The following is a 14,833-nucleotide window of genomic DNA, read 5'->3' as shown; positions in this document are numbered from 1 at the left end:
GCCCCCTCAATTGGCTTTTACTGATGTTTCTGGTCCAATCACGGGCTTTTAAAGCCCAGTTCCTGTCCCATTGCATTTTGGTCGGTTCTGGTTGACGAATTCCGAACTTTTTCCGCAAAAAGTTCGGAATTCGGCCGAATTTCGAACAGTCAATGTTCGGGTTGAACCGATGGTCGACCCGAACCGTTCGATCATCCCTACTGACTAGTGCATGTTTTAGAGAGTTGGAGAAGATGCCAGAAGAGAGGGAGAGATTGAAGATGTGGGTTAGAGAGTGTAGAATAGAGCCAGAGGGTGAACGTAGCATTTGAGAGGGAACAGGATTCAGAGGGCAGGTGGTTAAGTGGACGTTATCAAGTAGTTTAGCAACCTTGTCTATAGTGCTGGGGTTGAATGAGGGAAGTAGTGATTGTAGCTTTGGGCATGAAGTGTAAAGCGCGGAAGGTAGAAGGTATCTGAACAGCAGAGATCTCCTCACCAATTGTACCAATCTTCTGTTTGGAGTGGTTGGCAATCTCATGGGCAGTGAGCGAGTTAGTAGGTAGAAGCAGTGGAGGACGAAGTAGAGAATTGAAGGTAGCGAAGAGTTGCCAGGGACGGGATGATAAGTTGGTAATGAGAGTGATAAAATAGGTCTGCTTGGCAGTGTGGAGGCTGGAATTGTATTTTTGGAGGGCAGATTTATATTGGTTGAAAATTTTCTGAGACATAGTCTTACACCTTAGACGCTCAAGAGCACGGCTATACTTTTTCAGACTTCTAGTGTTATCTGTTTTCCAAGGTTGAAGGAGTCGGGGCCTGATTTGATGTGTAGTGAGGGGGGCAGTGTGTCCAGGGAGGCTAAAAGTTAGGCGTTGTAGACAGAAGTGGCTAGGTTGGTGCAGAAAAGGGGTGCAGAGGTGGTCGGTAACAGAGTAGAGAAGAGAAGGGTTGAGACGGCATAGGTTTCTATGGGTAACTGTAAGGCAGTTGGAGGGAGAGGAGGTGGTGGTGGGTGAGAGTGAAACTAATAAGGTAGCGATCAGAGAGAGGGAAAGGATAGTTTGAGAGGTTGCACGGAGTGCATAGGTGGGAGAAAACAAGGTCAAGACATGTAGCAGAATACATTTTGGCCTACATGTATGACAAAATTTTTTTTTTTTTTAATTGTATATGTTTTATAGCATAAAACAAAAAAAACAGTGATCAAGTACCATAAAAAAGCTATATTTGTGTGAAAAAAAATGATATAAATGTAATTTAGGTACAGTGTTGCATGAGCGCGCAATTGCCAGTTAAAATAGTGCAATACTAAATAGCAAAACATGCCCTGGTCATGAAGAGGATAAAACCTTTCAGGGGCTGTATTCACTGTGATTTTAATTCTTGTTATATGTATTTAACTGTATGTTTGCAAGTTCAAAAAACTTTACTTTCTGATTCAAAATATAATATACAGTTTTTCTGAATATTACATCACTTCCATATGCACAGACGTGCATTGTATATTGCCTCCCGAAAGTAAAGCATGTCAGTTAAAGTGTACCCAAACCCAAAAATAAAACATGTATTACATTGCAGCTTACCTTGCTTTAGATGTAGTGGTTGCGTTAATTTTTTTTTTTTTGTTCAGTCTTTTTATTTTTATCTATACCTGGTATGCCTGCCAGTAGCACACTTCCTGTCCCATGTTGATAAGCTGACATGCTGCACTATATCTTTGGTGATGGGGTGTTGTCAGCCTAGGACAGGAAGTTTATTAAAACTACGGAATCCCATCTCCATAAAATACATCCTGAGAGCATTATTTGAGATAAGACTGCAGAGTGCACAGGATACAGGGCAGCACTGGATTTCTGACAGGATCAACATATATTTTATACAATTATCAAACAGAGAAAACAAAAGTTTGGCAATGGTATATTTAAAAGAACAAATGGGAAAAAAAATATAAGATGTTTGTTGTTAGGGTTTACACAATATTTTGTATAGTCTGCACAGAAACTGAAAAATAGAATAAAGTATGTAAGCCTCATTATTTGAATATGTCATGTAGGAATGAGTACAGGCAATTGAGAAATAGAATCTAGCTATTTGCACATATTTTCATAAGCTTATATATGTGTACACTAGAAAGAACAATTTGAGCCTATAACATATCCTGGTAATGCAATGTATTTTTTCCCAGACACTGAGGATTTAACGAAGAAAATTACACAATAAGCTAATATACATCTTTTATTTCACTGTTTTTAACTAATTTTAAACTCGCAACATACTTGGACATTTTGACATTGGATGAGAAATTAGTAAACTACAAATTGTAGACATTTTTAACTTTGCTTGGCATGGCTTCTCTGTACATTATAATTCCAATGGTCTTCCAGCTAATTTTTTTCACCACTGGCTCAATTGCAAATGCCTCTATCTTGACTTTTTTTTTTCTAGACTGGGTGAAGATCAGAAAACTCAGCCCAGTTGATCTTATTATTAACTCCATTGTTATTATTAACCTCTTCATGCAAGGATCAAGTGCATTCTGCCAGATCTGTGCCTTACTCTTTCTGGAATTCTACCTTCAAGTTTGGGTAGTCAATTCCTTGGTCGTTATTTTGAATTCTCTAGCATTATCCAGTCTCTGGTGTTCTACCAGCCTGTGTTTTTATTATTGTGTTAAGATCACCAGTTTCCATTGGGCATGGTTCTACAAGATCAAGGTTAAGCTTCCTGCGATGGTCCCATGGCTGCTTGTTTTCTCCTGTACTATATCCTGGGCTTTTGGATTGGCTGCTTATTGGGAAGTGTACATAGAAAGCTCATTACTTGCTGCAAATGCTACAAGAAATGTATCTGTATCCTATGTTCATTTGAATTATAAAAGCAAGTGTGACTGTATTTTTCAGATTTACATGTTAGTAGCTAGTATTCCATTCACTATTATTTCTATTACAGCTGCAGCTATTATTATCTCCCTGTGTAACCACATGCAAAGAATTAAGAAGAACAATGAAGATTATGGAAACAACAAACTTTCATCCCATTTTAAAGCCATAAAAACTGTGACTTCTCTTCTGATTGTGTACTTCATTTATTATGGCATGCTAAATATGATATATAGTGTAGTAAACGATGGTAATGACTTAACTTTTATTGTTTGCTTTATTGTGGCTTCTGCTTTTCCTACAGGAAATGCAATCATTTTAATTAGTGGGAATAGGAAGCTGTTAATGATGCTGAAGCATCTTTTTCGTATAAAACAAACAGATCTCAGTGTTGAAGCCACTGTTATTACTTACTAGATTTGTGCATGTATATACAGTGTATTGGCTTGAGACATTTAGGAACTAATAATTACGTTACTTGATTTTTAATTAAAGCATATGAATAGCTAAAAACTTTTTTTTTTTTAGATAGGATAGGAAAAGGTTAGATACTTTCAAGTTTTCATTGTCATTTGTTTTCCTGCTGGAAATATTTTCCCTCTTTTAATTTGCCCTATTGGCCTTTGTCACCATTGCCATTGTTGGCAATCATGTCCTCCAAATTGTTCTACAGCTTCCATTTTAGAAATATTTTCACTTGCATATGTCCTCCAAAAGCCAATCAAAACAAGACTTTATGCAGGGACTTTTCTCAATGCAGATCAACAATGTGGCTCCAAATATGTCAATTTTTAGTTTGATCATAGATCTTACATACTATGTGTACCACATAAGGTTTCTGCTTTGTGTATACATTACGCTGACCTATTGCGTCTTTTAAAAACAAAATCTTGCATCATAATGTAATCATTATACCTTCATCAGACTAAGTTGTATAAAATATTTCATAAAGCTCAACGTCCAAAATATAAATTACACAAAACAAACTAGTCCATCAACATAAGAATGATTGTATATTGCATTTCAGTTATGAGACATGTTATATACAATATTGTAACAAGTTATTTAAGATATTCTGATCATTCTACACAGAAACTGTCAGTACTTCATGACAGAAAAAAAAAAAGATAGTATGAAAACGAAATTGTTTGTATATGTCAAGTGCAAATAAGAACAAGAAATCGATAAATAGATTCTAGCTATTTGAACAATTGTCGTCCAATTGTGTATAGTAGAAAGGACAGAATTCTGAGCCTATTGCATTCTCTATATAATGATGTTCATTATAGTTTTATTTATTGCTACACGTTTAAAGTGTAACTAAGGGCAAAACTCTTTTGTTTTAATTTTGGATATAATGTAGAGCGATTGGAACACCTATCAGTCTTTATTGCTGTCTGTGCTGTCTGTCCCCAATAGGGAGATTTACCCTCCCTGCTTGTCCTACCATCAAAAGTGAAAGTAAAAGGAAATCCCAAATTTTGGGTTAACATCAGAACACTAACAGAGGGGAAATCTTCCAATGTGAACAAGTTCTGGTGACCATAGAGACACACGGGATTCCCAAACTTTGGAGAGATTTCCTCTCACTTCCTGTTTTGGCTATGTGACAGGAATTGAGGGGAATTTCCCTAATGGGACACAGATGGATAAAAAAAAAACAGCTTACAGGAGTTTTAACCCTCCTATAGTTTATCAAAAAAGGAAAAAACTGTTTTGCCCTTAGTTACAAATTCAACCACTTCAGCTCTAGAAGGTTTACCCCCTTCATGACTAGGGATGATCGAACTTTTGAAAAGTTCGGTTCGACCAGAACACCCGAATTTCCCAAAAGTTCGGTTCGGATTTCAGAACCCCATTGAAATCAATGGGACCCGAACTTCGGTAATCAAAAAACACAATTTTTAAGCCCTAAAACCCAATAAATGCCCCTAAAAAGTGCCTAGTATTCTGGGTCATGCCCCATTAACTATTAATCACACAAAAAAAGTTCTTAAAAATTGTCATTTTTGATAAAAAAAGCCAATTATTGGGGAAAAAAGAGAGATTTTTTTGATTTTGACTTTGGATTTAGTATCTGGGGGGTCTAAAAAGTGTACATGTGAAGTTTCAGCTCTGTAGCATGTCCAGAACCATGAAAAAAAAAAAAGATAATTTTTCAGTAGAACAGGGATGTGGGACCCTCCTTTAACACCTGTATGATCTTTTTTTCTGGTTCTGGACATGCTACAGAGCTGAAACTTCACAGGTACACCTTTTAGACCCCCCAGACACAAAATCACACAAAAAAAGTCAATTATTGAAAAATTAAAAAAAAAAAAAAAAAGAGATTTTTAGATTTTTACTTTGGATTTAGTATCTGGGGGGTCTAAAAAGTGTACATGTGAAGTTTCAGCTCTGTAGCATGTCCAGAACCATAAAAAAAAGATTGTTTGTATTAGAAAACTTTCAGCTCAGGGGGTTGGCTTCCCTGCTGTAACACCTTGCCGGTTTAATAGAATACATTTTTTTGGGTTCTTTGCAGTCAGGAAAAACATCTGAACTTGTGTATAGTGGTACTGTTCACAAGTTCTGATGTTTTTCCTGCCTCCAAAAACCCCCAAAAAATGCCAGCAAAAACACACCTGGGCATTTTTTTTTTGACGCTAGCGTTTTTTTTGGCATTTTTTGGGGTTCTTTTGAGGCAGGCAAAACATCTGAACTTGTGTATAGTGGTGTATATACACACATACATATATTTATATATACACCTAGACATATATAGGTGTGATAGTAGCAGAAAAATATGCTTGCGCTAATGAAATCATTTACAGTAATATATTTCTGCTACTATCACACCTATATATGGCTTTTGGGAGTTTTTGGAGGCAGGCAAAACATCAGAACTTGTGCACAGTACCACTATGCACAAGTTCAGATGTTTTTCCTGACTGCAAAGAACCCAAAAAAATGCCTGCTTTGAAACCGGCAAGGTGTGAAAACCGAGGAGAGAAGCTAACCCCCTGAGCTGAAAGTTTTCTAATACATACAATCCTTTTTTTTTTCTGGTTCTGGACATGCTACAGAGCTGAAACTTCACAGGTACACCTTTTAGACCCCCCAGACACAAAATCACACAAAAAAAGTTCTTAAAAATTGTCATTTTTGATAAAAAAGCCAATTATTGAAAAAATTAAAAAAAAAAGAGATTTTTTGATTTTTACTTTGGATTTCAGATCTGGGGGGTCTAAAAAGTGTACATGTGAAGTTTCAGCTCAACTTCATACACAAGTTCAGATGTTTTGCCTGCCTCAAAAGAACCCCAAAAAATGCCAAAAAAAAACGGTAGCATCAAAAAAAAAAATGCCCAGGTGTGTTTTTGCTGGCATTTTTTGGGGGTTTTTGGAGGCAGGCAAAACATCAGAACTTGTGCACAGTACCACTATACGCAAGTTCAGATGTTTTTCCTGACTGCAAAGAACCCAAAAAAATGCCTTCTATTAAACCGGCAAGGTGTTACAGCAGGGAAGCCAACCCCCTGAGCTGAAAGTTTTCTAATACAAACAATCTTTTTTTTATGGTTCTGGACATGCTACAGAGCTGAAACTGCACATGTACACTTTTTAGACCCCCCAGATACTAAATCCAAAGTAAAAATCAAAAAATCTCTTTTTTTTTTTAATTTTTTCAATAATTGGCTTTTTTTTATCAAAAATGACAATTTGTAAGAACTTTTTTTGTGTGGTTTTGTGTCTGGGGGGGTCTAAAAGGTGTACCTGTGAAGTTTCAGCTCTGTAGCATGTCCAGAACCAGAAAAAAAAAGGATTGTATGTATTAGAAAACTTTCAGCTCAGGGGGTTAGCTTCTCTCCTCGGTTTTCACACCTTGCCGGTTTCAAAGCAGGCATTTTTTTGGGTTCTTTGCAGTCAGGAAAAACATCTGAACTTGTGTATAGTGGTACTGTGCACAAGTTCAGATGTTTTGCCTGCCTCCAAAACCCCCAAAAAAATGCCAGCTTCTCTAATTTTAGAGTTGACAAGGAAACAAAGTGCTGGGAAGTCCAAAATATTATGGTGGCCACTTGAACAGGAGGCAAGGATAAATGAGGACACCTGCCCCAGTGATAACTGTCTCAGTGAGGACTACTAAGAGAGAATGGCTTCCACTTCCTGTTATGTTTCAAGTCGTACAAGTGAAGGGACGTCTCCTCAAAAGGACACAGGCAGCAAATCCGAAAGGGGTTTGAATCATTTCCAATTCTACCCAAAGCTAAGAAACATGTTTTGGCTGCAGATACACTTCAATTATTCTTATCTATGTTAAATAAAATAAATACTGTTATAGGTGTGCACAGCCTATTGTAAACGGTGTGCACCTCAAATGTAGTCCAAACATGGACGGTGTTAGTAGGGTAGTGGATGGTGTCAGTAGAGAAGCGGACTTGTCAGTAGAGCAGAGGTTGGTGTCAGTAGGGCAGTGGACAGTGTCAATAGTTTTTTTTTTTAATTATTTTATTTTTTACAAATTTTGTTTAGAATCCCTGTTCCGGGGCATTGATGCAATATCAGCAGGGGAAATCTGCGCCTCACGGAGTGATTAGGGTGTGCCCAGGCACCCCCGGCACACGCCCTGCTCATGCCTATGAATATTGTATTTTATCTGTGCAAGCAAAAATTACATAGGTAGCTGAATAATATTACAAAAAATGTATTTATTTAGCTTGATCAATAAAAAGTTTATATTGTAGAAGTGAAATGTCATGAATGTATCTAGAACTAAAGTGTGCTACCACTCATGTAGTTTAAACTAACTGAAAAGTATATTCGTTTGGGAGGTATCACAGATAGCTAAATGTAGGAATGCTTTTAAATATGATATCATAAAATTTATATGGAATAGTTATAATAATACATTTTACATTGTAACTTTAGGTATCTTGGTAGATTATTTCACCTGACTGCATTGTAAAACTGTTACCTGTATTAGACCTGTTATGTACACCAAAGACATACTGTAGGTAATGGCTTTTTTTATTAAGACTGTAATCAACCTATTTGACATATGGCAGGCAATTGGATTTACAGGTGCATCTCAAAAAGTTAGAATATTATCAAAAAGTTAATTTATTTCAATACATCAACAAGTAAAACTCATTACACACAGAGTGATATATTTTAAGCATTTCTTTCTTTTAATATTGAGGATTGTTGCTTACAGCTAGTGAAAACCCAAATTTCAGTATCTCAGAAAAGTAGAATATTGTAAAAAGGTTCAATATCGTAGACTCATGGTGTCACACTCTAATCAGCTAGTTAACTCAAAACACCTGTAAAGGTTTCCTGAGCCTTTAAATAGTCTCTCAGTCTGGTTCAGTAGGTTACACAATCATGGGGAAGACTGCTGACTTGACAGTTGTCCAAAAGACAGTCATTGACACCCTTCACAAGGAGGGCAAGTCACAAAATGTCATTGCTAAAGACGCTTGCTGTTCACAGAGTGCTGTATCCAAGCATAATAATGGAAAGGAAAAAGTGTGGTAGAAAAAGGTGCATAAGCAACAGGGATAACTGCAGCATTGAGGGGATTGTGAAGCAAAGGTCATTCAAGAATGTGGGGGAGATTCACAAGGAGTGGACTTTTCCTGGTGTCAGGGCTTCAAGAGCCACTACACACAGATGTATCCAGGGCATGGGCTACAACTATCGCATTCCTTCTGTGAAGCCACTCCTGAACCAGAGACAACATCAGAAGTGTCTTACCTGGGCTAAGGAGAAAAAGGACTTGACTGTTGCTCAGAGGTTCAAAGTCCTCTTTTCAGATGAAATTCAATTTTGCATTTCATTTGGAAATCAAGGTCCCAGAACCTGAAGGAAGAGTGGAGACAGAGGCACAGAATCCAAGTTGCATGAGGTTCAGTATGAAGATTCCAAAGCCAGTGATGATTTGGGGAGCCATGTCACTGTGTTTTATCAGGTGCAAAGACAACACAGCCCTCTACCAGGAAATTCTAGAGCACTTCATGCTTCCCTCTGCTGACTAGCTTTATGGAGATGCCGATTTCATTTTCCAGCATGACATGGCACCTGTGCACCGTTCCAAAAGTACCAATACCTGGTTTAAAAATCACAGGATCACTGTGCTTGATTGGCAAACTTGCCTGACCTAAACACCATAGAGAATCTGTGAGGTATTGTCAAGATGAAGATGAGAGACACCAGACCCCACAATGCAGATGAGCTGAAGGCCGCTATCAAAGCAACCTAGGCTTCCATAACACCTCAGCAGTGCCACAGGCAGATCGCCTTCATGCCACGCCGCATTGATGCAGTAATTCATGCAAAAGGAGCCCCAACCAAGTTTTAAGAGCATACTATACTGTACATGGACAGACTTTTCAGTAAGCCAACATTTATGTACTAAAAATCATTTTATTTTATTGGTCTTATGTAATATTCTAAATTTCAGAGATACTGAATTTTGGGTTTTCACTAGCTGTAAGCCATAATCATCAAAATTAAAAGAAAGACTTGTTTAACCACTTTACAACCGGAGGATTTTGCTGTCTTCCGTCCAGGCCACTTTTTGCGATTCGGCGCTGTGCGACTTCAACTGACAATTGCGCGGTCGTGCGACGCCGTACCCAAACGAAATTTACGTCCTTTTTTTCCCACAAACAGAGCTTTCTTTTGGTGGTATTTGATCACCTGTGCGATTTTTACTTTTTGCGCTATAAACAAAAAAAGAGCGTTTATTTTGAAAAAATAACAATATTTTTCACATTTTTTTATATGAAATTCCCCCCAAAAAAGATGTAAAAACCAATTTTTTTAAAAGTTTTTGGCCAATTTGTTTTATGCTACATATGTTTGGTAAAAAAAATCGCAATAAGCGTATTTTGATTGGTTTGCGCAAAAGTTATTGCGTTTACTAACAAAGGGAAAGATTTCTGTCATTTTTGGTGTTTTTTTTTTAACGCGTAATGGCGGCGATCTGCGATTTTTTTTGCGGGACTGCGACATTGCGGCGGACAGACCGGACCCCTGACTGACATTTTTGACACTTTTGGGGGTACCAGTGACATTACTGCAGTAATCAGTGCTATATATATGCACTGTTACTGTAAAAATGACACTGGCAGGGAAGGGGTTAATTTTATTGGAGAGGGAGGGGTTAATGTATGCCTGGTGCTTACTGACGTGTAGGGGGGGAGGTGACTATGTGATTCATGGACAGATCGGATGTCCAGCTATGCTGAACAGTCCGATCTGTCACTCCCTGTCACTATGGAGATCCGCCCGCTGTGTTTACACACAGCGGGCGGATCTCCAGACTCGATCCCCGACGATCGGGTAAGAGCAGCGGCGATCGCCGCTGCTCCTCCCCTGGCCCGACTCCCGCTGTGAATGAAAACAGCGGGAGCGAGCCTCCGGCGGCGCGCAAGCGCCGCCCAGAAGGGGAGGAGTCCAGTCACGTTAATACTACGTGACTGGACGGGAACGAGCCACTCTGCCGCAGTAGTATTACTGTGAGCGGTAGTAGAGTGGTTAAAATATATCACTCATATATGTGTGTCATGAATTTAAATAATATATGAGTATATATCTTTTTGAATTAAATTACTGGAATACATTAACTTGGGATCTCTCACAGACAAAATATCAGGTACAGTCTACAACAGATATACAGATGCCTATCATGATAAGAGTGTACTTTAACGGTAATATTTAGCACTGGTAAGAGAATGTCCACAAAGTTCAGAAATAATCATGCAGTAATACAAATTGTGATTACATGAAGCTGATTTAAGATAGGTACAAAAGTATAAAAATTACTTATTGGAATAATGGTATTCGAGCTGCATGATGTGGAAAGCCTTTGTATGGACATTTTTATTAGCTGTCCAAAAATAAATAATGTATGTGACAACTTGTGTATTTAATGAGAAACCCGCAATAAAAATGATTATGAAAACAGAAAGAGCCCTAGTATTTTCTCTCTTCTTCTTTTCCTCCAATCCTATTGACCTTTGAGGTCTTGTTGTCACCTAAGATGTTAAAAAGTTATATTGTGTCACCAAATTTCTGAACAGAATTATATTTTTTCATGATCCTTGATTATTTTTGAAAAAGTAGCAGTTTTAATGAACTTTTCATATTCTCTTTTGTAAAAAAAAAAAATCTATGTCTAGTAAAGTTTTTGGTGTTACACACATATATAATATGCCAAATGGGTTTTTTCTCTCTTTTATTTAGGAAGGTATTTAGATAGATGGGAGACATAATTCCCCATTCTTCTAAAAAGTATAGGTAAAATACATGAATATTAATTCTGTGATACAATTGACTTTAGGCTGGGTTCACATACAGTATGCTGCAGCCACGGTTCTCAGCATGGGGTCCGATACGTTCCTGTTCACCAATTCAGGTGCAAATCAGGTCCAAGTTTTTACCTGAATTCACACCTGAATCTGAACTAAAGATGCACAGGACCATTTTTATATCTAGACTGCAGCAGCCTCGGAGCTGTGTGAACCAGCTCTCCTCTCCTGTAATGCAAATTGGATGCAGGGAAACCTGCATCTAATTCATATGTGTGAACCCAGCCTTACAGTATAACTAAAGGCAAAACTTTTGATAGAGTAAAGGGGGATTAGAACATCTGTCATCTGTTTTTATTGCTGGCTGTGCCCCATTAGGGAGATTCACCTTCTTCTGTTTTTCCTGTTTACTGTTATCACCAAGAGTGAAAGTGAATGAAAATCCAGAATTTTGGAGATGTTTAATGTTTGCTTTAAAACACACACAAAGGGGAACTCAACTATAAAAATATAACTGGTTAGCACTTTCAAATGATTTTTGTGAAGTGAGTAAGCAGCTAAAATGTAGATTGGCAACACTATCAACATTGAGGATACTGGAAGAGAGAAAGGAGACCTCTGTAAGAAGGCCAAAAGCTTAAGTGGTCTCCCTGGAACCAGTCTCTACGTTTGAAGCAGAGCTTGAAGAAGATGCAGAGGCAGCTACAACAGTGTAGGTGGGATTTTGAGAGAATACCCACAGCTGCAGGAGGGAGTGCATCTCAAGAGTGGTTTAGAGGCTCTGGAGGATCCAGGAAGTACATCCAGTGGACTTGATGAACCTGGGGTACCACCAGTCAGTTTAGTGGTGCAGAACTGTGGACTGACCCATGCTCAGAGAGGCTTTTAGTGCTTACTTTCCATAGGAAAAAGGGACTGAGAGGGATTTGCCTCACATTCACAGCTCTCTTTTAACCACTTAAGCCCCGGAGGATTTGGCTGCTTAAAGACCAGGGGGTTTTTGCTATTTTTTACTGCGTGACTTTAACGGTCAATTGCGCGGTCATGCGACGCTGTACCTAAACGAATTTGACGTCCTTTTTTTCCCACAAACAGAGCTTTCCTTTGGTGGTATTTGATCACCTGTGCGATTTTTACTTTTTGCGCTATAAACAAAAAAAGAGCGTAAATTTTGCAAAAATAACAATATTTTTCACATTTTTTTATATGAAATTCCCCCCCCCCAAAAAAAAAATGTAAAAATCAAAATTTTTTAAAATTTTTGGCCAATTTGTTTTCTGCTACCTATGTTTGGTAAAAAAAAAATCGCAAAAAGCGTATTTTGATTGGTTTGCGCAAAAGTTATTACGTTCTGTAATTTTTGGTGTTTTTTTTTTAACGCGTAATGGCGGCGATCTGCGATTTTTTTTTGCGGTATTGCGGCGGACAGATCGGACCCTTGACTGACATTTTTGACACTTTTGGGTTACCAGTGACATTACTGCAGTAATCAGTGCTATACATATGCACTGTTACTGCAAAATGACACTGGCAGGGAAGGGGTTAACTTTATTGGGGAGGGAGGGGTTAAGTGTGTCCCTAGGGGCGTGCTTTCTACTGTGATTGGCTGTGGCTACTAGTGTAGGAACAGTGATCAACGGTCCTACATAGTAGAACCATCTGAACACTGTTTCTACACAGGGGAGAATGACAGACGGCTTGTTTACATCAGCCGCCTGACTTTCTCCCTCTGTACCGACGATCGGCGACGAACTTCCCTGTGAACGAGCCACGGCGGGACTTGACCAAGAGTGAACGAGTCCTAACACACTCCCTGTCCTACAGTGACAAAGCTGACTCGCTGCACTGTATCTTTGGAGAAGTGGGGTTATCAGCCTTGCACAGAAAGTTTATTAGAATTGCAGAGCCCCCCTCCCCCATCCCCATAATTTCCATAACTTAAGGATTTTTGTATTCCTAACATACTTCCTCAGTGCATTCTTTTTTTAGATAGGACTGAATAGTACACAGGACACCAGAAAGCACTGGATTTTTGGTAGGATCGAAATATATTTTTTTGCAATTATCAAACCGATATAACAAAATGCTGGTAATAGCATATTTAACAGACCGAAAGGGAATAAAAAAAAAAAGAAGTTTGTTGTTAGGGTTTACAATATTTTGAATAGTCTGCACAGAAACTGAAAAAAAGGAAGATCTGAAAGCCCCATTATTTGAATATGTCATGTAGCAACAAGAAAAGGCAATTGATAAATAGTATGGTCTGGATCACTGTTTTTTTACTATATTTATAAAAGGTAGCGCCGTTTCCAACTGCCTCCCCCCCATATATGATACTTGACCCCTATTTTTAGGGGTTGGTTGGTGGCTGCAATCTATGTAATTTAAAAGTCTCTGGGATATTATCCATAGCGCTGGGTCTCTCTCTTTGCATTTTAATTGATAAATAGAGTTTAGCTATTTGTACATATTTTCATGAATCTATATAATTGTAAACTAGAAAGAACAATTTGAACCTATAAATATTTCTTGTAATGCAGTAATGCAGTTTTATTTTTTCCAAGACACTGAGGATTTAACAAAGGAATATACAAAATTAGCTAATGTAACGCCGTTACATCACAGTTTTTAACTAATGCTGACAGTACAACATACCTGAACATTTTGATTTTGGATGAGAAATTATGAAACTACAAATTGTAGACATTTATTAACTTTGCTTGGCATGGCTTCTCTATACATCATAATTCCAGTGGTTTCCCACCTCATTTGTCTCATGACTGGCTCACTTGCAAACATCTTTATCTTGTTTTTTAACTTTCTAGACTGAATGAAGATCAAGAAAATGCTGCCCAGTTGACCTCATTATTACCTGCATTGTTATTATCAATCTCTTCATGCAAGGATCAATTGTATTCAGCCAGATCTGTGCCTTAATCTTCCTGAAATTCTACATTCAAGTCTGGGTGGTCAATTCCTTGGTCGTTATGATGACTTCTCTAGCATTATCCAGTCTCTGGTGTTCTACCTGCCTGTGTTTCAATTATTTTGTGAAGATCACCAGTTTCCATTGGGCATGGTTCTATAAGATCAAGGCTAAGCTTCCTGTAATGGTCTCCGGGCTGCTGTTTTTCGCCTGTACTATATCCTAGGCTTTTGGATTGGCTGCTTATTGGGAAATATACATAGAGAGCTCAATTTTTCCTGCAAATGCTACAAGGAAGGTATCCTCTGCTCAACTGAATCATAAAAGCATATGTGACTGTATTTTTTATTTTTTTTAATTTATATCTTTATTGGTGATTTTTTATATATACATACATTTCAAACAAACATTGTCATGTTCTGACCAAACCCCACCCACCCTCCTCCCCCCAATTAAACCGATGACTCAAAAAAAAAATAAAAAAAAACGAAAATTTTTACACTTTTATGTGCACATTCCCAACATTTCTTCGTATGAAGATATATTCCATACTATATTACCATACACCAGGAGGGGTATGGGGACCGTCCCCCCGCAGCCTGGACCCGGCTCCGCCCAGGGTAACCCTCTCTTAAACTCCCCTTAGGAAGAATTGGCTTCCCAGTATTGCACCCAGGGTCTCCATCTCAAATTAACTTGATCCTCTGAATTTCCCAATATGGCGGACAGCTCTTCCATCTTAAAAATCTT

This window comes from Pelophylax lessonae (assembly GCF_965119305.1).
Source record: "Pelophylax lessonae genome assembly, chromosome: 9".
Lineage (NCBI taxonomy): Eukaryota > Metazoa > Chordata > Amphibia > Anura > Ranidae > Pelophylax > Pelophylax lessonae.
The sequence above is the reverse complement of the archived record's forward strand: the minus strand, read 5'-3'. Positions refer to the sequence as shown.